The 21887-nt window shown below is 40.7% G+C and overlaps 1 protein-coding gene across 2 annotated transcripts in view; it reads right to left on the bottom strand.

Moving 5' to 3' along the window:
* CDK14 (cyclin dependent kinase 14) overlaps positions 1-21887 on the bottom strand; it is a 532130-nt gene that overhangs the window by 409840 nt on the left and 100403 nt on the right. The window contains exon 1 of one of the 2 annotated variants that reach the window (XM_059712255.1): positions 11569-11676. The exons of the other annotated variant lie outside the window; for it this stretch is intronic. The gene's annotated coding sequence lies outside the window, so the exon portion shown is untranslated. Of the gene's footprint in view, positions 1-11568; positions 11677-21887 lie in introns of those variants that run through there. 2 annotated transcript variants of the gene reach the window in all.

Genomic DNA, 21887 nt, shown 5'->3' with positions numbered 1-21887 from the left:
CACTTGATTTATAAATAAAGGGTACAGTTTTATTCATAGACTACATATATTTACTGACCTCTGGGTTCTTTATTTTGTCCAAGTCATAATGATAAATTTAACTGTAAGTTCAATAACACTCACAGCAAAGGTAGAAGTACCGTCTCTATTGTTACTTGTGGCCTACATAGATTTTTCAGAATGTAGTCATCTTTGGGGATAAGAATTTTATCTGGAATATTCTCTAACCCCTTCCTGGTTGCAGACCATCAAGCATTGGCATCACCTGGGATTTCCGGCCCTGTCCCCCTGCCCTTCCCACAGTTCCACTGAGTCAAACCCTAAATGTTAACAAGATCCCCAGGGGATCTGTGTGCACCTTAAAGTGTGAGGCCAGTGCTCTAAACTGTGTAATGACAGGTTCTGCTACTCTGGTCAAATAAGGGACTGAGATTATATGACAGAGGTCCAGCCTTTCAGAGGCAAAATTTGCTTCAGTCTCTAGTACAATATGGCCAATAATTATTTCAATAGTCCTTGGGTAACTATTTTGCTCAAATGTCCCACAAAAGATCATGGTAAGTTCAGATAATCCTTTAACATAATTTTGAACTCTGAAATAAAGTGTTTTGATAAGGTATACCAAGTATATTTATAAATTTTAAAAAATCAATAGGATCAGGGTGAGGAATAGAAACAGAAAAATATACATAAGTTATAACAGTAATGTAACATTACTTCCTGCATAGAAATGTATGGATTTCTGTTTTGTTACAGAAGCACTGTTTTGCCATTGGTCACCATATCTATGGAAAAAAAATACCACAAAATTATTCTAAGGAGAATTGAACCCAGAATCTTGCTTTGCTCTTTATTTACCAGAGTTTATTTAGTACCTTTGGAGAAAAAAAGAGAAGGAAGTCACTTCAGGATCCAGAAACAAGATTTTAAAAGGAACTTACATCTGTGAAGAATACAGTGCATCCTAAAACAGATCCTCCCTGGGCAGGGAAGTGGGGGAAGTCCTCTGTCCGCAAGGCATTACTGAACATTTCCCACCCGGACAGAACACCTCATCCCAAACAGAAGGACATGGCAATTCTGTGGAATTCTGGGTCACTGTTTCCACTAAAAACTTACTAAATATCCCAAAAAGCTTAAGGGGAGAAAGAAGATAGGTGACTTTTCTGACCCCCCCCCCCCCCACTTGACATCCACAATTATATGCTGGTTAAAATTCCATTATGATAAAAAGACAGTCAAGAGTATAGCACTGGTATCAGATGGCCAAATTAATGTATGGTGTTGGAAAGCAAAATAGAATTGACACCTATATTGCTCTCCCCCACTAACTTAGAGCCATGGGGCTCAGAAATGGGTGCCTGAAATGAGAACCCCCACGCACAAGGGAGTGGCTTTGTTGCGATTCCACAGAGCAAAGCCTATTCCAACCTACACACTCCCAGCCCTGCGGTGGAAATAAACTCCCATTCTCGACAACACAGAAGGACTGAGCTACAAAGTGGCTCACACTGCATGGCCAATTAGTTTCCTCATCAAGACACTATTCCCTTAAAGCTCTTCTTCTAGAATAAGAAAATCCTGTGCCTGCAAATAGGGCTTCCCCTGCCCCCACAGACTTCACCGGTTCAAAATATAGATTTCCTTCTTATTAGGTTTTGTCGTGGGCCCCACTTGAGAAGATGAAAACAGTGTGTGTTTTCACCATGCAGAGGTGAGAAATACCTGGCAAAGGGGACTGACCAACATTTAAACATTTTAAAGCAATTTAAAAACATCTGCCATGCCCAGCTGCGATGGCTCAGTGGTTGAGCATCGTCCTACGAACCAGGAGATCATGGTTCAATTCCCTTTTAGGGCACATGCCAGGTGCAGGCTCAATAACCAGTAAGGGGCGTGCAGGAGGCAGCCAGTCAATGATTCTCTCTCTTATCATTGATGTTTCTATCTCTCTCTTCCATTTGTCCCTCTCTGAAATCAATAAAAATATATTTAAAAATAAAATAAAAACACCTACCATGTCAGAAGCACTAATAATCAATAAACAGATCAGGCTGAGCACAGATTCATAGAGGCTTGAATCAATAACATGGTGCAGGATGCTTTCTACCTGTACACATTGGCTTGGAATTTGAGGGTTTTTAACAGCATTGAGGACTGGAGTGGCTGTCAGGTCTCAAAGGCTGTGCAAACAATAGTCAGGTGCCTTCTGAATTCTGTTTTGTTTCTCTTCTGAGTTTCCCTGCACCACCCGTAGCTTTTTTGTAGGGAGCCAGGCTAGTTGTTCCTTCATACTTATTCCTTTCAAATGTCTGTAGCTCGCTATTCTGTCTCTCATGGAAAATAAAGCATCCAAAGGCACAATAACATGAGAAATGGAAACTGAAAAGACACTGCTGCAGGTACTGGCTGTTCCATTAGGGCCTGGATTTCTTTCCCATGAAAACCATATGGACGGCATTTAAAAATAAATATTATAAATATTTTTAAAATCCTTTCCTGAAGGAGAAATAAAATTGTGTACTCTCTTCTTATTCTGAGACAGGTGGCTACATAAATAAAGACAACTCACATCTCCTCACCTACAATAACCATCTTTTTAATAAAACTTAAATGCATTATTAATGTCTGGATAATAATTTAGTGACTAATGTCATGACTGATGCTACAAAGTTTAAAAGTTTAATGTTTTCATTCTCATTAAATAAATCCAGACGTGAACCCCACCAATGAATTCCAAAAAATGTAGGGCATCCTTCAATGCAGGATTGAATTTTGAAGCTCTTAAATTTTTCAGAGACTCATATGTGGGTCACTAACCACACAGAGCTTATGAAGAGAAACACTGGGAACAATGAACCTTTGGGGAGAAGTGGAATGCAGCTTTCAATGCAGCTCTGACAACTGGTCCATCTACTGTAAAGAGCTGAAATTTCCGCAATAATAGAGTTGAAAGCAATCCACTAACAATAAAGTCCGAACTGATTTCATGAGGACTGGCTCTGTAAACCTTTCCTATGACTGGGACAAGTCACTAGTGAATCCTAACTGACATACCCAAGGCGAATAGAGGAGAGTGGTGGGATGCACATGCCTTGCTGCTTGTCTGCCACCTGAAAACAGCCCCCAATGCTCCAGGCGCATCTCACTGTCATCCTTGTATGTCTGAGATCTCATTTAGCTGAGGAATAAGGGGGGGGGGGGGGGGGGGGGAGGGTGGTGCAAACTTTCATCGGCTTAGCAGGAGAGGAATCTATAGAATATAGACACTTCCCAAACCTGCCACGCAATACATGGAATACTGGAGCATTTTTTCACATCCTCCTTTTAGACACTCAAACCCAATTAACATTCAGAAATTGTTATGTGTGCCCAATAATCAAGCCAACTGGAGCAGGAGCTTGGGGAAGATACAATGCAAGTTGCTAGAAAAGAGAGATGGGGATTAAAAACGTCTATAGGATGATGACAATGATGATGATGTCCATTGTTGAGCTCTTATATAATAATAGTTACTATGAAAAATGCTTTACATATAGTTTCTTAATTAATCCCTACAACAAGCCCATGAGTTACTGGTATTATCCTGATTTTGCAGATGATTCCATTGAGGCACATAAGAATTAAGTAGCATATCCAAGAACACACAGACAGTCAACAGAGGGAACGAGGTTTATTCCAGGACCCTGACTACAAAGCCCGAGCTGTTGAACATCGGGTTGTCTTCCCTGGAACTTCCATCCTGAGAGAAATAAGCAAAGGACAGACCTGGTCTGCAACACTTCTCTTATTCTGTCTTCTGATGCAAAAGCAAAGCACTTTTAAAGCAAAATAACTGCTCTGTGGTCTAAGGTTTTCTGACCCATCTTCCCCCCTTCCTCTGCCCAACTTCCACCACCCAAATTTAACATACTTTTTTTTTGATCCTCACCTAAGGATATGTTTTTATTGATTTTAGAAAGAAAGAGGGAGAGGAGAGAGAATCATTGATGTGAGAGAGAAACATCAATCAGTTGCCTCCCATACACACTCAGACCAGCGAATCGAACCTGCAACCTTTTAGAATATGGGATGACGCTCATAGAATATGGGATGAGCCACCAGGCCAGGGTAACATACTTTTGACTAATCTAATTCTGCCTCATATCAAAAGTTAGAAAATAGGACAGGCTGATGGGGAAGATGAGATGATTCAGGCATTAGACATTACCATGTTGACTCTTCTTCTTCCATACATGTTTGTGTTTCCTGACTACTTTGTAGATAAACAGCTCTGGGAGCATTAACTTGTCCTTCTAAAAAGGATCCTCTATCAGAAACACATCTGGATTTAAGAGAAGCAGTATCAAGTAGAAATCTGAGAAAGAGAATGCTATATGATGAAGCCAGGCTTATCCAATGGAAAACTGCTTAATAGGGCATCAAGCTTACACCCTCTCTCATGCCTCTGTCTAACTCAGAGGATAAGTGGGCTTTTTGTGTTGAGTGTCCACCGAGAAGAGCAGTGGGGAGTGAAAGATGGCTTGCAGTGGGCATCAGGAGCCTCTCCCCCATTGGCTGAATGAATGAGCCAATGAGACAATGCAATTGCTGAAATACCTATCAGTTCTGAGAGTCTCCGAATCTATAAGAGGACCTAATGTGATCAGTCTTTGCTTATAAAGTTAGATAAAGTAAGGTACTAGAAGCAGAGTGGGTGCAATTCAAATGTTAATAATGACAAAAGCCACAGGCCAGCCTTCCAGTGACTATTCCACTGATTGCTGCTCTCTATCAGCTAAGAAGTGACATGAAAGTGTAAGTAGCCCAATTACCATGCTCAATTACCAGACCATGTAAAGAATCCAAATGTGATATATCCACAGGTCATTCCCTCAGTGCTTTTCTGCTCCTCATTGCTTCCCCCTGCCCACAAGGTCTTTGTATCTCTAAGTTATCTATGATAGTGTCCTTTATGGGAACTTGATTTAGTGAAATCATATAAGGGGTTGGAGGTATTGCTGTCTTTTCCATATAAAAATCAAAGCATTTATTTAAAAGGGATAAAATTCTGACACATGCTACAGCATGGATGAACCTTAAAAACAAGCTAAATGAAATAAACCCAACACAAAAGGAAAAATACTGTATGATTCCACAAATACTGTATGAGGTCCCTTGAACAGGTAAACTTATTGACACAGAAAGTAAGCTAAAGATTACCAAAATCTGGAGAACTCAGGAGACAGAATTCAGAAAACAGAACCTACACGGAGCCTAGAGACAGAAGAACTTCGCTGGCGAGAGCATGCCAGAGGATCCTGGACCGGGACTGGCCTCGGAGCCTAGAGACAGAGCCTAGCGGGAGAACATGGCAAGGGATCCTGGACTGAACCTGACTACAGAGATTGGCAGGAGAACCTGACTGGAACCTGGACACTGAACCTGACTGGAGAGCCTGGACAGAACCTGGCTGGAGAACCTAGCGAGGGAACATGGCTACAGAACCTCGCTGGAGATCCGAAGCAGAACCTCTCTGGAGATCCAGACCAGAACTTGGCTGGAGATCCTGGCTAGAGATCCTGGCTAGGCTGCTGATCAACTGAACGCTGTCTCCGTGTCATTCCTTCTTCGCCGACTCCGTCCACACCTTTGGGGAACCCCTGGACCCGCTGGGGCTGGACCCCGGCAGTCACCTTTATTTGGAGTTATTAATATCATGAATATATTTGTGTATAGTGCCTGGTACGTGGTGCTTTGTTGTGTTGTATTTTGTGCCTTTAAATCAATGCAGCAGATCCAAGCAACAGCAACCTCCTGAGCACCACATCCTCTGCTGAAGAACAGCAGCTGTACGTGAAACCTCGCCCCACCAGCCAGAAGAGCCACCACAGCTGTGAACAGCACCCACCAGAGGAGCTGCTGCCAACTGAAGAGCAGCAGCTACCGCAACCGCCCGAAGAGCAACCACAGACCAAGGAGTCACTGCCACCCAGGGAGCAACCACTGAACGACTCAACATCTAGATATGTCAGTGAGATCAAACATGGGTAGACAAAGAAACCCCCAAAGGAAAGAGAAGGAGGACTCTCCAGAAAAGCAGCTAAGTAATACAGAGGCATGCAACATGACAGATAAAGAATTCAGAATAAGGGTCCTAGAGTGCATAAACCGGATGGAGGAAAAAATTGACAACCTCTTCAAGAAGCAAGAAGAAACAGATGAAAAAATCGATAACATATGGAAGAAGCTAGAAGAAACAGATGAAAAAATCGATAACATATGGAAGAAGCTAGAAGAAACAGATGAAAAAATCGATAACATATGGAAGAAGCTAGAAGAAACAGATGAAAAAATCAACAACTTAAGTAAGACCCAAGAAGAAATGAAGAGTGATATAGCTGCAATGAAAAACTCCATTGAAAGTATCAACAGTAGACTAGGAGAAGCGGAGGACTGAATTAGTGAATTAGAAGACAAGGAAGCAAAACACACCCAAAATGTACTGCAATTGGAGAAAAAAATTAAAAGACAGGAGGAGAGCCTAAGGGAGCTTTGGGACAACATGAAACGAAACAACATACGAATAATAGGAGTACCAGAACAACAGAAGGATGAACAAGGATTAGAAAACCTACTTGAAGAAATAATATCAGAAAACTTTCCTGAGGTGGGGAAGAAAAAAGTCACACAAGCCCAGAGAGTCCCAAACAAGGTGAACCCGAAAAGACCCACACCAAGACACATCATAATCACCATGGCAAATGTTCAGGACAAAGAGAGAATCTTACAGGCTGCAAGAGAGAGACGGAAAGTTACATACAAGGGATCTCCCATTAGATTGTCAAATGATTTCTCAACAGAAACCCATCAGGCCAGAAAAGAATGGACTGAAATTTACAAAGTGATGCAAAGCAAAGGACTGAATCCAAGAATACTCTATCCAGCAAGGCTATCATTCAAACTTGAAGGGGAAATAAGAAGCTTCACAGACAAAAAAAGGCTAAGGGAGTTTGTCACCACCAAGCCAGCAATGCAAGAAATGCTAAAGGGACTGGTATAAAAAGAAGAAATAAAAAGCTCAGAAAGAAAACAGCCACACACACACACACAAAAAGAAATGGCTACAAACAAGTACCTTTCAATAATAACTTTAAACGTAAACGGACTAAATGCTCCAACCAAAAGACATCGAGTGGCTGAATGGATAAAAAAACATGACCCATACATCTGCTGTCTACAAGAAACCCACCTCATTAGAAGGGACTCACACAGACTGAAAGTGAAAGGATGGAAAAATATCTTTCAGGCAAATGGAAAGGAAAAGAAAGCTGGGGTAGCAATACTTATATCGGACAAAATAGACCTCAAAGTGAAGGCCTTAACAAGAGATAAGGAAGGCCACTTCATAATACTAAAGGGATCAATACAACAAGAAGATATAACCCTGGTAAACATATATGCACCTTATGTAGGAGCACCCAAATTCATAAAAAAACTCCTGGAAGATATCAAAGGAGAGATCGACAACAATACAATCATAGTAGGGGACTTTAATACACCATTGACAGCACTGGATAAGTCCTATAGACAAACAATCAGCAAAGATACAGCAATCCTAAATGACTCACTAGATCAGATGGACTTAATAGACATCTTCAGAACACTTCACCCCAAATCCAGGGAATATACGTTCTTCTCAGGTGCTCATGGTACATCTTCAAAAATAGACCACATATTGGGTCACAAGCAAAGTATCCCCAAATTCAAGAAGATTGAAATCATAAAAAGCATCTTCGCAGACCACGATGGCATAATACTAGAAATAAACCACAATAAAAACAACCCAAAATACTCAAACACCTGGAAGCTGAATAGCATGTTATTAAATATTGATTGGGTTACCAATGAGATCAAAGAAGAAATTAAAAACATCCTGGATACTAATGACAATGAAAACACAACAATCCAAAACCTATGGGACACAATGAAAGCAGTCCTGAGAGGGAAGTTTAGAGTTCTACAGGCCTACCTCAAAAAACAAGAAAAAATGGTAGTAAATCATCTAACTCTACAACTCAAAGAATGAGAAAGAGAGCAACAAGAAAACCCCAGAGTGAGCAGAAGGAAGGAGATAATAAAGATTAGAGCAGAAATAAATGACATAGAGACCAAAAAAACAATACAGAAAATCAACGAAACCAAGAGCTGGTTCTTTGAAAGGATAAACAAGATTGATAAACCTCTAGCCAGACTCACCAAGAAGCAGAGAGAGAGGACCCAAATAAATAAAATCAGAAACGATAGAGGCGAAATAACAACAGACCCCACAGAAATACAAATGATTGTTAAAAAATACTATGGACAGCTCTACTCCAACAAACTAGACAACATGGAGGAAATGGACAAATTCCTAGAAAAATACAACATTCCAAAACTCAATCAGGAAGAATCTAAAAATCTCAACAGGCCAATAACTATGGAAGAAATTGAAGCAGTCATCAAAAAGCTTCCAGCAAACAAAAGCCCAGGACCAGACGGCTTCACAGGGGAGTTTTACCAAACATTCAAGGAAGAACTAAAACCTATCCTCCTCAGACTAATGCAAAAAATCCAAGAGGAAGGAACACTTCCAAGCTCATTCTATGAAGCCAGCATCACCCTAATACCAAAACCAGGTAAAGACAACACAATGAAAGAGAATTACAGGCCAATATCCCTCATGAACATAGATGCCAAAATCCTCAACAAAATCTTAGCAAATCGGATCCAGCAGTACATCAGAAAGATCATACACCATGACCAAGTAGGATTTATCCCAGGGATGCAAGGATGGTACAATATCCGCAAATCAATAAACGTGATACATCACATAAACAAATTGAAAGAAAAAAACCACATGGTCATATCAATTGATGCAGAAAAAGCATTTGACAAAATTCAACACCCATTTTTGATAAAAACTCTCAGCAAGGTGGGAGTAGAAGGATCATACCTCAACATAATAAAAGCCATATATGACAGGCCCACAGCCAACATCATACTCAATGGACAAAAACTAACACCATTTCCCCTAAGAACAGGAACAAGACAGGGATGCCCCCTCTCACCACTCCTGTTCAACATAGTACTGGAAGTGTTAGCCATTGCAATTCGGCAAGAAGAAGAAATAAAAGGCATCCAAATTGGAAAAAAAAAAAAAAAAAAAAAAAAAAAAAAAAGATTACCAAAATCTGGCAGGAGGGCAATGGGGAGTTATTATGTAATGGGTAGAGTTTCTGTTTGGGGTGATGAAAAAGTTCTAGAAATGGATAGCAGTGATGGTACCAAGCTACTGTGATATACTTATTGTCAATAAATTGGACACTTAAAAATGGAAATTTTGTTTAAAAATGTAAATTTTGTTAGGTATACTTTATACCACAATTTAAAAATAAAAATAAAATAATCAAAGCTTATAGTATCTGTTTCATAAGTGCCCAAAATGAAAAATGGGGGGGAGTGCCCCCAAACTTCTCCTTGAATTATTTCAAAAGGAAGTATATTGTAAGTTCCTTGAGGACAGGGACCAGATCTATTTTATTTATTGATTCATAGTAGGTGCACTATTACACAGTAGACTCTTCATAAATGTTTAATAAAGAAAATAGACAAAGGACTCTCCTAAGTGGGAAATATAATATTCAAAAAGCATTAAATGTACTTATTCTTGAGAAAATATAATGAAGCATATTCCGTTAAAAAAAGATACCAATGCTACTATTTCTAAGCTCCTTCAGTTTAAGGAAGGGAGCGTATCCATTTCATCTGTTCTTCCTCACAGCATGTCCTACAAGTTCTTACACATGGTAGATGCCTAATAAATGTCTGTACAATGAGGAATAAAACTGCATGAGTGTGAAATCAATGTCATATTATTGCTCTACTATTTATTCCCCTTTTTAAAAATTACTTACTTTTGCAAATGTACAATTCCTTCTGTCACAGGGCGAAAAAATAAACCTCACAGCTGACACAGAGTGAAGGTAAAAATATAAATAGCTAGAACACATCACTCTCAGAAAAAGAAACAGTAAACACAGGCACACCATCTTCTGAATAGAAGAAGAGTTCTTTGTTAGTTTATTTTTTAAAAAAGAACAACTGAAGTATGGGAAATAATAGTTTATATTCCATCTTATCTCTTTAAAAAATAATTTAAAATGTCAAAACAGAAAAAATCTGAACTCTCTTTGGAAGAAAATTCAAATATTCATTTCCAACAATTCAATGTCCAACCTTTACCATAAACAGTTGAGTAAGTATAGAAGCATATTTAAGGCTCCTCCCACCCCTCCCCCCAAAAAATGTCTAGTGAACCCTAATATAGTATCAATATTTCTCTCAATTAGCCTATCAAGTAATCAGGTGGTCTTTCTTACAATGCCTATGTCAAAATTATACATAGCTGGCTTAAGGCCAGCATGCTACAGCAAGTTACTGATGATGTTCTCAACTAACATTCAGAGCCTACATCATTTAAATTTCACATGAATTAATGAGTTAAATATACATAAGTAGAATATTTTTAAAGCAAAAAATCAAATGCTGCCATCCTTAACATTCAGCCCCTATTTAATAGATGGATCCTTATAAATTCACCAAGACCATGTAGTGTAGTAGCCTCACTTTGAACAATATTAAAACCTGTCCTTCAACTTCCACCACCCCTACCCACTATACTCTGTGCCAATTAACAAAGGAAATAGGAATTCAACCTCTGTAGATATCAAGGTTTACATTTCTGTCTCTCGATTGTTATCTTCTTCACAAGCTGGTGAGCATCACTGTAGAGTAGCCTGTCTGCTGCCCTGGTCCCTCATGCGCGCAGGGGTTTCTCCATTTGCATCCAAAATGCTAATAGTCCACTATTCAAGCAAGCACTTCAAGCAGAACTGCATGAAGGAGCAACACTTCCATACATGAAAGCATAACCACTACAGGTGTAATGATGCAAAATACCGGCACACTAACCTCTGCCAGGCAGCACACACTTACAGCAGGTGCGTGTCTGTGCTCCAGAGGGGAGCCCCAGATCCCTAATATATCAGCGATGTTTATGCCACTCCGATCCAACCCAGCTAATTCATAGACATCAGTTTACCCAGGTGAAAAAAGTGGTCTCCTGTCCTTCACTAGCTTGACTCAGAGGGCATGCAGCCAAGACTAACCAGGCAAAACAATCTGTGAGACCTCGTTAAGCTGTAATAAATAAGTTTCAGGAGAAATAAGACTCAGCTATGGCAAAGAAGCACAGTCTCAAAAGCTTTTCCTCATCTTGTCACTGCTACTGGTGTTTACAAACTACAAGCAGTAGCCTCGGGAGCCTCAAGAGACTCTCCCAAGGGGAACCTCCAGTCAGATCCCTAATTTAAATACCTCCTTGATCAGTCTGTGATGTTGCTGGCAGTTAAATGGAAGGGGATGAGTAAAATGACATGCAGAAAATGAATCCTTTTCAAGTTGTAAATGAGTGAGTCAGGATTCAGACTTGCCGAGATGCTCCAAATTAAAACCCCTGCGCTAATTTTAAAACATGCTCCCTCTTACCGTTTCGCTGTTGTCTCTCTCGGGCTCGATTCACCTGCAACTCTTTAACATTATCTCTAGCAATGTGTCTGCACCAGGCCAGGCGCATCCAGTAACTGAATTCACATCTTTCTGCACTAGCAAGCTGAAATGGTACGGCCGTACTACAACCAAGAAAGGGGGAAGCAGAAGCAAAAAAAAAAAAAACAACCACCCAGAAATCACTTCAGAGAAGCTAATCTTGGTGGAATAAGACCAAAAATGGTTTAGAAGAATACAAAGCACAGGCTCACGTTCAGTATCCATAGCTTTAACAATGTGATTCTTTTTCCCCAAACAATCTTTTATTTTTCTCCAAGCACGATGGACTTGCCTGTGGAGTTCCCAGGAAGGCAGAGTAACCGGGCTCTGCAGCAGCATTGCAGCCAAAGTAACTGTGCATATGCCGTCCAGACGCGTCACAACACACTGTCTCGCCAGAAAGGTATTGATTTGCAATGCAGGGCTGCTTCAAAAGAAGACAGAATTGGAGCCAAGCAGCTAATGGTGATTGCATGGGAGGAAAAACATTTAATCAAAGGGATGCACCTCATCATGCTCAATTCAATTTTTTAAAAGCACTGGAGGCAGCCAGTAAGTATCCTGAGTGACAACCCCATTAAACAATAATCTGAGGTCCTATAGAAGGCCAAGTTTGGGCTACCATCATTCATGCTGCAAAAGCCAGTAAAATGGTTTAATGTGTCTTTGTGCATATATCTGTCATAGGCAAATGGGGCATAACTGAGAACTCTAAAGTAATAATGCACCAAATATGTGAGGTAAAAAGAAAATTCGCAGGTGGCATTTATGGACTAAAATAATAAAATACAGTTATGAGCCTGCAGAATTCTAAGTGGGGTTAGGCGCATACCACTCTCAAAAGTAAAATGCCAACACAAACCAGATCTCACAGTCCTCAGGCTAATTGTGTCAAGTCATGCCACATGGTGCTGGGTGGCAAGGAAGAATGCCAAACTGCTACTCGCATAGCGACCCCTACAGGAACGTGGTTGATCTACATACAATTCATCCTCATTTAAAGTATTTCCTATCCTCAGAAAACAGAACCACAAAGGGGTATACATTAGATTTAGATACAAGGAAACAATTGAGAAATATGTTAGGCAGAAAATAATTTTTTTAAGCCAGGCATGAAATCTGACCTCACAGATATTCAGTCAATTAAGAAATTAAAGTACAATAGGAGATAGCTATTGTGTGAGTGATGAGTGGCCAATATGCCCATAACTCCCAGGACTGGGTGCACACTTATCAGAAGCTCAGGGAAGCCCTGGCCAGTGTGGCTCAGTTGGTTGGAGCATCGTCTTGTACACTAGAAGGTGGTGGGTTCGATTCCCAGTCAGGGCACAGGGAATCGAAGTCTCAGGCTAGGGCACGTTTGGTAGGCAACCGATTGATGTTTCTCTTTCTTTCTAAAATTCCCTTCCTCTTTCTCTCAAATTCAATTTTTTAAAAAAATATATTTTATTGACCCTCCACAGAGAGGAAGGGAGACAGACAGAGAGCCAGAAACATCGATGAGAGAGAAACATCGATCAGCTGCCTCCTGCACACCCCCCACTGGGGTCGTGCCCGCAACCCAGGCACATGCCCTTGACCGGAATCGAACCCAGGACCCCTCAGTCCGCAGGCCGACGCTCTATCCACTGAGCCAAACCGGTTACGGCCTCTCAAATTCAACTTTTAAAAATGTAAAAAAAAAAAAAAAGCTCAGGGAAAAGCATTATCCTTCACATTCTAATGGGTTTAAAGGAATTAACTCACCTACCCCCCCATTTGCAAGCCATCTTCACCTTCATCTTTCCAAAGGACACTGTGAAGATATTGGACTTTATTTTTTCTGTGACACAAAAGCTCACTCCAAATCTTACAGGAAGTTCTCCTTCAAACACAAATATGATGTCCGCCCTTCTGCACCAAAGCCAAAAGAGAGAGCTATCTCTTTAATATCTGGAAACTATTGAGTTTTATGAACACCATTTCTGCAAAGCAAACTTCATTTCAATGAGTCTTTCAAAAATCTGAGGTTTTGTTTAAGATTGCTCAACCCTCCAGCCCACAAAGACTCCTTTTCCAGAATCAACAGCACTTCTTATTTGAATCATTTAGGATTTAGTCACATGCTGCCTCATAAAACTCTCTTATACTATTGGCATTTTTCCCATTTTGAGGCCCTTGTGGAATGAACAGCATCAACTTCATCCTGTCTTATTCCGCCAAAGCCCATAACACAATGCTAGGCATCGAGCAAATATTAAATAAATATTTAACAAATTAATGAATTTCCCAACTCCATATTTTAGGAGTTGAATAATCTCCCCTCCCCTATCAGTCAATATTCCCTGGGAAAACTCCACAAGTGTTATCTTAAACTAAAGTGTTATCTTTAGTCACTTCATCCAAGTAGTTCTATATCTTCTTTCCTACAGTTAGTTGGTAGACAAGAGCATGCACAGCATTTGTATTCACTGAGCTATCCTGTATAAAAGCCAGGAAACTTAACACAATGACATTTCTCCTTTATTTTCCCATTTACTCATTCAAAAAGCATGTACTGATGTGCCCGGCAATGGGAACATCCATGTTCTCTGCGTTCCAGGAACCTAACGAGTGCTTAAAAATAAAGCAAGTAATAGCAATACCCTGAAATGAGTGTTTCCAGAGCACTTTTGTTGGACACAAATAATGTTCCTTGGGTGGCTCACAGAAGACTTCAGGGAGGAGGCAGCATAGCTGAGGCTTCGGGCACTGCCCAGGAGGGATGGGCAACTAAGAAACAGCACAACAGGACTAACAGATCAGAGCCTGAAACCAGAGCCATGCACAGTGGTGGCAGCTGGGAAGGCTAAGGGAAAGGTGGCTGACACCAGAGCAAAACAGGCTATGAGCCACTTTATCCTACAGGAAGCTGCCATTTAGTCCAATAGGAAGTCACTAAAGGACTATGAGCAGAAAGTGGAGGGAAGGGGCTTTTCATTTTACAAGGGGGTAATGGTGCACAAATAGACGGGAGGAGTGAAGGAGGGGAGGTGAGAGGGGCCACTTGGGAGACTAAACAGCAGTTCAGTCAAGACCCTGACCTAAAGCAGTAAAAGTAGAGATGGAAGGACAAAGGAAGTGAGAGACACTGAGGACAGTGACTTGTTGAGTGACTGGACATGAAGTCTAATGGGAAGAGAAAATCCAAGCACGACTCTGAATTCTTAGTGTGATTTGGTGAAAGGTGGGGTCACAAACTAAAGGAGTGGGCACAGGAAGAACAAAAGCTTGAGAAGGGAACACTACCATGAATTCAGTTTTTATACACGTGGAGTTGTAGGTATCTTAGGAACAGTCAAGTGGACACGTTGGGTAGGCACCTGTCTTAAGGATCTGGAGCCCAGAAAAAGGGTCAAAAGTTCCTTTGTGTCTTAGATCAGGGTTTCCACTCTACAGGAGTTAAGGAATTAATTTGAACTACTGTCATCAGCAGCTCCTTCTAATATCTATGTATTCAACAAGTACTGAGAAATAGAGCTGGGCCAGGATTCTTGTTCACCTAATTTTTTGAGGACATGCTCTCAGAGAAAAGGGGTGAGGAGGAAAGACAGGAGGATGGGGAAGAGCTGAGGAATAATATGGCCGCAGGTGAAACCAATGTACCCAACGCTAGTCCCACTGCAGCAAGAGGGCCAGCCCTGTGTACGCCTGGCGGTGTTCACTGAGGCCTGGAGAGGAAGGGCTGCCATTTAGGATGGGCGCCCCCTGAGCAGGGAGCCCACTGTGGTCACCACACTAGACTTCAGGCACAATGGACACATTTTTTCACAAATCTGACTCCTGCCTCAGGAATCTTTGTCTCTGCTGCTCTGTCTGCCAAGAACATTCTTCCCAGCCAACTCCTTCCCAGTACTCAGCTGGAGCTCAGGAATCTCCATCTTAAAGTCCTGCTCAGGTTCCCCTCTTCTGTTGTTGCTCCTCCCTCCCCTGCAGTTGCATTAGTTTGGCTTCACTATCTCACTGACTTTTATTTATCTGTTTGTCTTCCTCCCCCACTAGAATGAAAAGTGCTCAAGAGCATAGACTTCTAACTCATTTCATTTTGTTCTCCTGTGTTTCCCCAGCTCCTGGGACAGCACTCAATACTTGTTGAATACATAGATATTAGAAGGAGCTGCTGATGACAGTAGTTCAAATTAATTCCTTAACTCCTATGGAGTGGAAATGAAAAGGGATCTTGAGAAATGTATGGGGCAAACGTCAATGTCAAGAAATGTACACAACTATGCAAGAAGTTTGGCCACACAGCAAAAGTATAGAGGCTAGAAGGCACAGCTACAGGAAATTAATCATTGTGTTCATGTCACATAGGATTCAGTCCACTGCTAGTAAGAATATCTTTATTAGGGGACACTGACATGTATCTGAAAGCACACCATAAAAGAACCATAGTAGAGGTTAACAATAAAGGATCTATCTTTAAAGAGAAGAGACAAAAAGTCTTTTGTGCAAATAGCATCTCAGTGGATAGAACGGAAATGGCAGGAAAGAGAAATGCTGACAAAAATGCTAGAACCTGACATCGGCTTAAGTCATTTTGCAGAAAAATGAAAATTAATTTCTTGAAGTGGCTGCCTTTATGTGTGATTTTTTAAGATTCTAAAGTGTGTTATGCACTTCCCTGGCTTTTTAAATAGATTATAATAAACAAAACCTGATCTTCAATTGATGATGAGGTCAATTATGAACATTATTGACACCCATCAGGGTTTAATGGAGAGTATACAGGGCCACTGGGCTCTGATCTCAATAACTGACATCTGTGTTTCTCTGCTTCCTTGTATGGTTATTCGCCCTTTGTTGTTAGGTTTTCCTTCTCCTGGCTCTAAATGCGCCTCCTCCTAACACCAAAACACTCTTCTCAGTCTTGCCACAAGCTTCTGCAACCATCCTCACACTGGGCAAGTAGATAAATGGGCTTATCAGAAAACTCTGTGAATAGAGGGTTGAGTGAATAGATGGGTTCAAAGCAGGACTAGGAACTTTCTCCTGAGTGGAGAAACATTAGCCGAGACACCCACTGACCACAAGCTGTGCCCTACCGGCTTTGTGGTTCTTATTTGAGCAGAAAATTCTTGTTTCCTATCAACCCACCTGGAGTTATCTCAGACAAATGAAGCTGCCAGATGTCTGAGCTTCACTTCTTTAAGTAGGATATTACAGACAGGTCCTCTCCCAATACCTCCCCCCCAAAAGAACACACCTGAAAAAAACAGAAGTAATTGAAGAAAGAGTAGAGAAAGACTATAACTGAAAAAGAAAAAAGAAACGTTAAATAAGAAAAGGCTTTAAAAATTAGGAGGGAGGTAAGAATAAAGACTACTTGATGCATATAAATCTACTACAAGTCACCTATTTTATGAATTAACTTCATTAAAACTTTAAGCTTCTAAGGAAAAATATTTTATTCTGAAAAGTGATAAAGAAAATATTTCCCAAAAAGAGTCTGAGTTTCAAATTACTGTAATTCTATGTAGCCTTGGAAATTTCTTTCCATTGTGAGTTGTTATGGTGAAATGTTCAATACAATTTATTTAAAAATGTTCATGATGTTTTCGAAAACCTAAACCCTAATTTTTATAAACCCTAAAAATTTTAAATTTAATTATTCTCCATGCATGCCAGCCATTATTTACACTATTATATATTCACTCTTATATATTCAAAGAAATCTTACTCAAAAGATTTTCTCAAAACATTATGAAAGTTGCCGTAACCAGTTTGGCTCAGTGGATAGAGCGTCGGCCTGCAGACTCAAGGGTCCCAGGTTCGATTCCGGTCAAGGGCATGTACCTTGGTTGCGGGCACATCCCCAGTGGGAGGTGTGCAGGAGGCAGCTGATCGATGTTTCTAACTATCTCTCTCCCTTCCTCTCTGTAAAAAATCAATAAAATATTTTTTAAAAAACATTATGAAAGTTACTTAAAATACTTTCTCAAGACACTCTGAAGCAGTTTGAAGTAAATGCTTGAAAGCCATTATTTAACCACAATACCAAAAATATTCATATGTCATTCACAGCATTTCATGGAAACTTTAGGATTTTCTTCTTAATTACACAACTTTGAGTGTCTTCTGGATTTTGGAGGGGGAAATTAAACAAATTTTATCAGTAAACACACACAACCCAATAAATTTATTCCTGGAAAACACTGCATTCTGTTAAACTGCACCCTGAAAACAAGAGGGCTTATGGGAAAAATAAGGTTGAGGGCAGACCATTCAAAATCCTAATGCATCCAGAACACCGATAAAAACAAGACACTCCTACCAAACACATCCACACAGGTCACACCCACACAGGTCACACTGTCTTCATCTCCCCCTTCCCTATAGCGCCATCCGGGGGGCTTACATAGGGTAAAGGCTCTGTTTTTGTTTCTTGCCTAGGGATGCACCCTGGCTGTGCACTGCAGAAAATATGTCCAGGTGAAAAAGTTCAGTGATGAACTTCCTCCAGGTTGGAAATTTAAAGTCCAAAGACAGAGCTATAACAGGGAACTTTAAATTATGTTAGTAAAAAGCAGCACAGAAGGATGAGATTCATGAATCTAATAACACAAACAGGTAGATGCAGATGATAATAATAAAAAGGCAGGCCTTTTTTTTTTCTTGCCTACATTTCCAAAATCTGAAATCTGACTCTTCTCCCCAAGATTTCAGCCTACTCCTCTGCAGGGAACCATTTTCCTTCCCCATCCCCGCCCCCCCCCCCCCCCCATACTCAGTGTTTCCTGGTTGTGTGCCCGCAATGACCCCAAGGCCTACATCTCAGCCTTTGCTTTCCCTCGTTAAATTTCTAATCCTTTTCACACAAGACTTGTATTTGCATTAAAACCTACATTACATGGTTGGTTTCTATATACATACACATACACATTTATGCAGTTACTATTTATTCAGGTGACACATAAAATGCCTGGGCATTTCCATGGCCCTGTACAGTTTTTCCTATTCACGCCCCAGCAAAAACACAACTGGATTTTTGATGTGGCGCCATGCCCCAGGTGTGCAATGAAGCGGAAGACCCAGATGTAGAAGTGATTGTATTATGGCCACATTCTCCAAAGGACATTATCAGAGCATTCCAAATGTGTAGCGTTAACATGATCTGAGAAATGTGCATTAAATTGTAAGACTTCAGTGGCAGACAAGGAAAAAGGGTGAAAGGCAGCGAGAACAAGACGTAAGGATTTTCTCTCTTCCTGATGTCAGGCTGCCAGGCAGGAGAGAGCCGACAAATCCATGACTATCCAAAAGCTTCTTAAGGAGCTAAGGCTTGTTTTTTAAAACTTAGCTAAGTCTTTGAGTTAACTATCAAAAGAGGAGAAAGAGTTTTCTAGTTCAGGGTTATGAGTCAGCTTTATTGCTTTCAGGAACTTTATTCTAGCTTTGTAAAATTTCATTTAGTTAGAAAACCAAAAAAACCCCAAAGGAAGAACGCTTCCTGCCAAATAGACAAATGACAAATAATTTCAAATTGCATTTAACTTTTTTTTTAAATTGATTGATTTTTTTTTTCCAGACAGAGAGAGACATCAAATGTGTTGTTTATGCATTCATTCATTGTTACCAGGTGTATGTGCCCTAACCGGGATCAAATCCACAACCTTGGCATATTACCAACTGAGTTACCTGTCCAGGGCTACATTTGACATTTTTAAATCTAGAAGTTCCCTGCCACTGATATAGTATGTACTTTAAAATATTAAAGTGAAAAGTACCCATTAAATAGTTTGCTTCCTTTGTCTTCCTCTGTACACCTAAGAAATAAAACAGGAAGCAGGACCATGGGAAAGAACGAATAACAACACTGTACGTTCAATAGTAAATACTCACAATAATGAAAAGATAACTCACTACTGAAGTTAAAATGTGGCCCAGCTGGAGAGGCTCAGTTGGTTGGAGTATTGTCCCATGCACTGGAAGGTTGCCGGTTTGATTCCTGGTCGGGGCACATACCTGGGTTATGGGTTCAATCCCAGCCAGGGCCTATGAAGCCAAAAATGGGGTGGGGTTGGGGGCATTGGTCAAGGTTTCTCTCTTTCTCTCTCTCTCTCTCTCTCTCTCTCTCTCTCCCCCCCTTTTCTCCCCCCCCCCCCATTTTCCTCTCTCTAAGCATGTCCTCAGGTGTGGATTTAAAAAATATAGGGTGTCCCCTAAAATGTACACATGCACTTTGAATAATTATAAAGGCAGTGTTTATTTCATTTTCAAAATTGAGCTATCAGCTGTTAAAGTGTTTATACTTTTTTGGGGAGACATATACATACATACATACACACACACACACACACACACACACACACATATATATTCTTATGTAATTTAATTAACTTTTATGTGGCCAATGTCTTAGTATTTGCCTTTTCAAGCTAATACTGATACTAATTTAGATCATTCTAAAACTACATGCACATCACTCTCAAAGGCCAAAAAGCAAACCAAGGTAACCATTTATCTAACGAAAAGTCCCCAGATGATCAAATCACCAGCCCAGTCTCACTGGCATAAAAGAGAATGAGGTTCACTGCAAAAAATGCACGAGGAACAGGGATACTGACAGCTCTGAAATGCTTTAACTGACTCCCACCCGCCTTTGTATCCCGTAAGCAGTGACAACAGCAGCACACAAATACCCTCGGATATTTTCTGCCACTCCTTGTGGAATGTTTTTCCTGAGAGATGATTAAAAAGACAGGTTCTTGGAATGGTTCCTCTTCCAGCAGCACCCACTGCAGTCTAGGGAGGCTGCACCCTGTGCAGGACCAGACAGAGGATCCAACTAAGCCAGTCGTTTCTGGGACTTTTCCATCCAGAACTGAGTTGCACCCCATCTTTCCAGCCCTGATGGTGGCAGAGCAAGGAGAGCATCTGCTTAGAAGCCACCAGAGTCAGTATCTCTAGCCCTGAAGAGAAGCTGGACTGAAATCCTGAAACTACCAAGAGTGAGGGTCTAGTGATGAGGGCAAGAGACAGCACTGAAAGCATGGTGTCCCTGGTCCCGGCCGCTGAGCTCCTCAGCACTGCCTGGCTGCCGGACTCTCTCAAGTGTGGTTGCTCAGCCTTTGTTTCCGTCCTGCCACACTATCCTCCCCCAAAAAATCCCATTTTCTCTTTAGCTACTTCAGGTTGATTTTCAGTTCTTGTAACCAAGAGTGCTAGTACTCATGGAAATACATGTACAAAAGGACACGGAGCTACTGTGAGGTGCTAATGCCAGAATGGGAGCTAAGTCCCCTTAATAAGTGTGGTAAGGTGTACTCAAATTCTAGGCACAGGACCTAAAGGGAAATAAACTGACTTAGCTTTACCGACGCCCTTTCAACTCTAGGAAAAGGGGACTTAAGGCTGACGGTGACTTATATGATGGCAGGAAAGGATAGGTATAATAGCAGCCAAAGGTTTTTACAAAGCTACTTCACACAGCCATGATACATAATAACATTATAATAAACTTACACTGCATTATCACATATTAGCCCTAACTGGTTTGGCTCGGTGGATAGAGTGTCAGCCTGCGGACTCAAGGGTCCCAGGTTCGATTCCGGTCAAGGGCATGTACCTTGGTTGTGGGCACATCCCCAGTAGGGAGTGTGCAGGAGGCAGCTGATCGATGTTTCTAACTCTCTATCCCTCTCCCTTCCTCTCTGTAAAAAATCAATAAATTATCACATATTAAATTTTTTAAATCTGTTATTATAACTTACAGGGGAAATTGTGTAACAGTCCTAAGTCATGGAGCATTACATATTAATCAGTTATCTGTACCTGTCAGAAGCCTGAATTCTTGGACCATTTAATTTAACCAGGCATCCAAGTTGCTGTGGTAGCATGTATTCAAATTCTAGGCACAGGACCTGAAAGGAAATAATCTGACTTAGCCTTACCGACTCCCTTTATAAAGTGTTGGTGAATATCACCACCCATAAGTAGCTAAGAAATGTCATAGGAATCATGAAAGAAAAATAAGTTTGTGACACCCACCCTGAGATTTTAAAGGCTTCTGGTCATGAAGGAAAGAGAGTTATTAAAAATTAAATAAATGGATTTTGGAAAAAGCCACAAGGTACACAAGGAACTTATGGAATATGTAAAGAAAGTTCTAAGGAGACATTATAAAGTAAACTACATTTCTGTATTTCATTACTAAAGGATTTTTGTCATGTTCTATTCATCTGCCAACAATTTATTATCCTTTGTATTAAGTACTATAGGGAGTATAAAGATGAATGAGA

This window comes from Myotis daubentonii, chromosome 10 (assembly GCF_963259705.1).
Source record: "Myotis daubentonii chromosome 10, mMyoDau2.1, whole genome shotgun sequence".
Classification (NCBI taxonomy): Eukaryota; Metazoa; Chordata; class Mammalia; order Chiroptera; family Vespertilionidae; genus Myotis; species Myotis daubentonii.
This window is presented reverse-complemented; position numbering and strand designations above follow the sequence as displayed.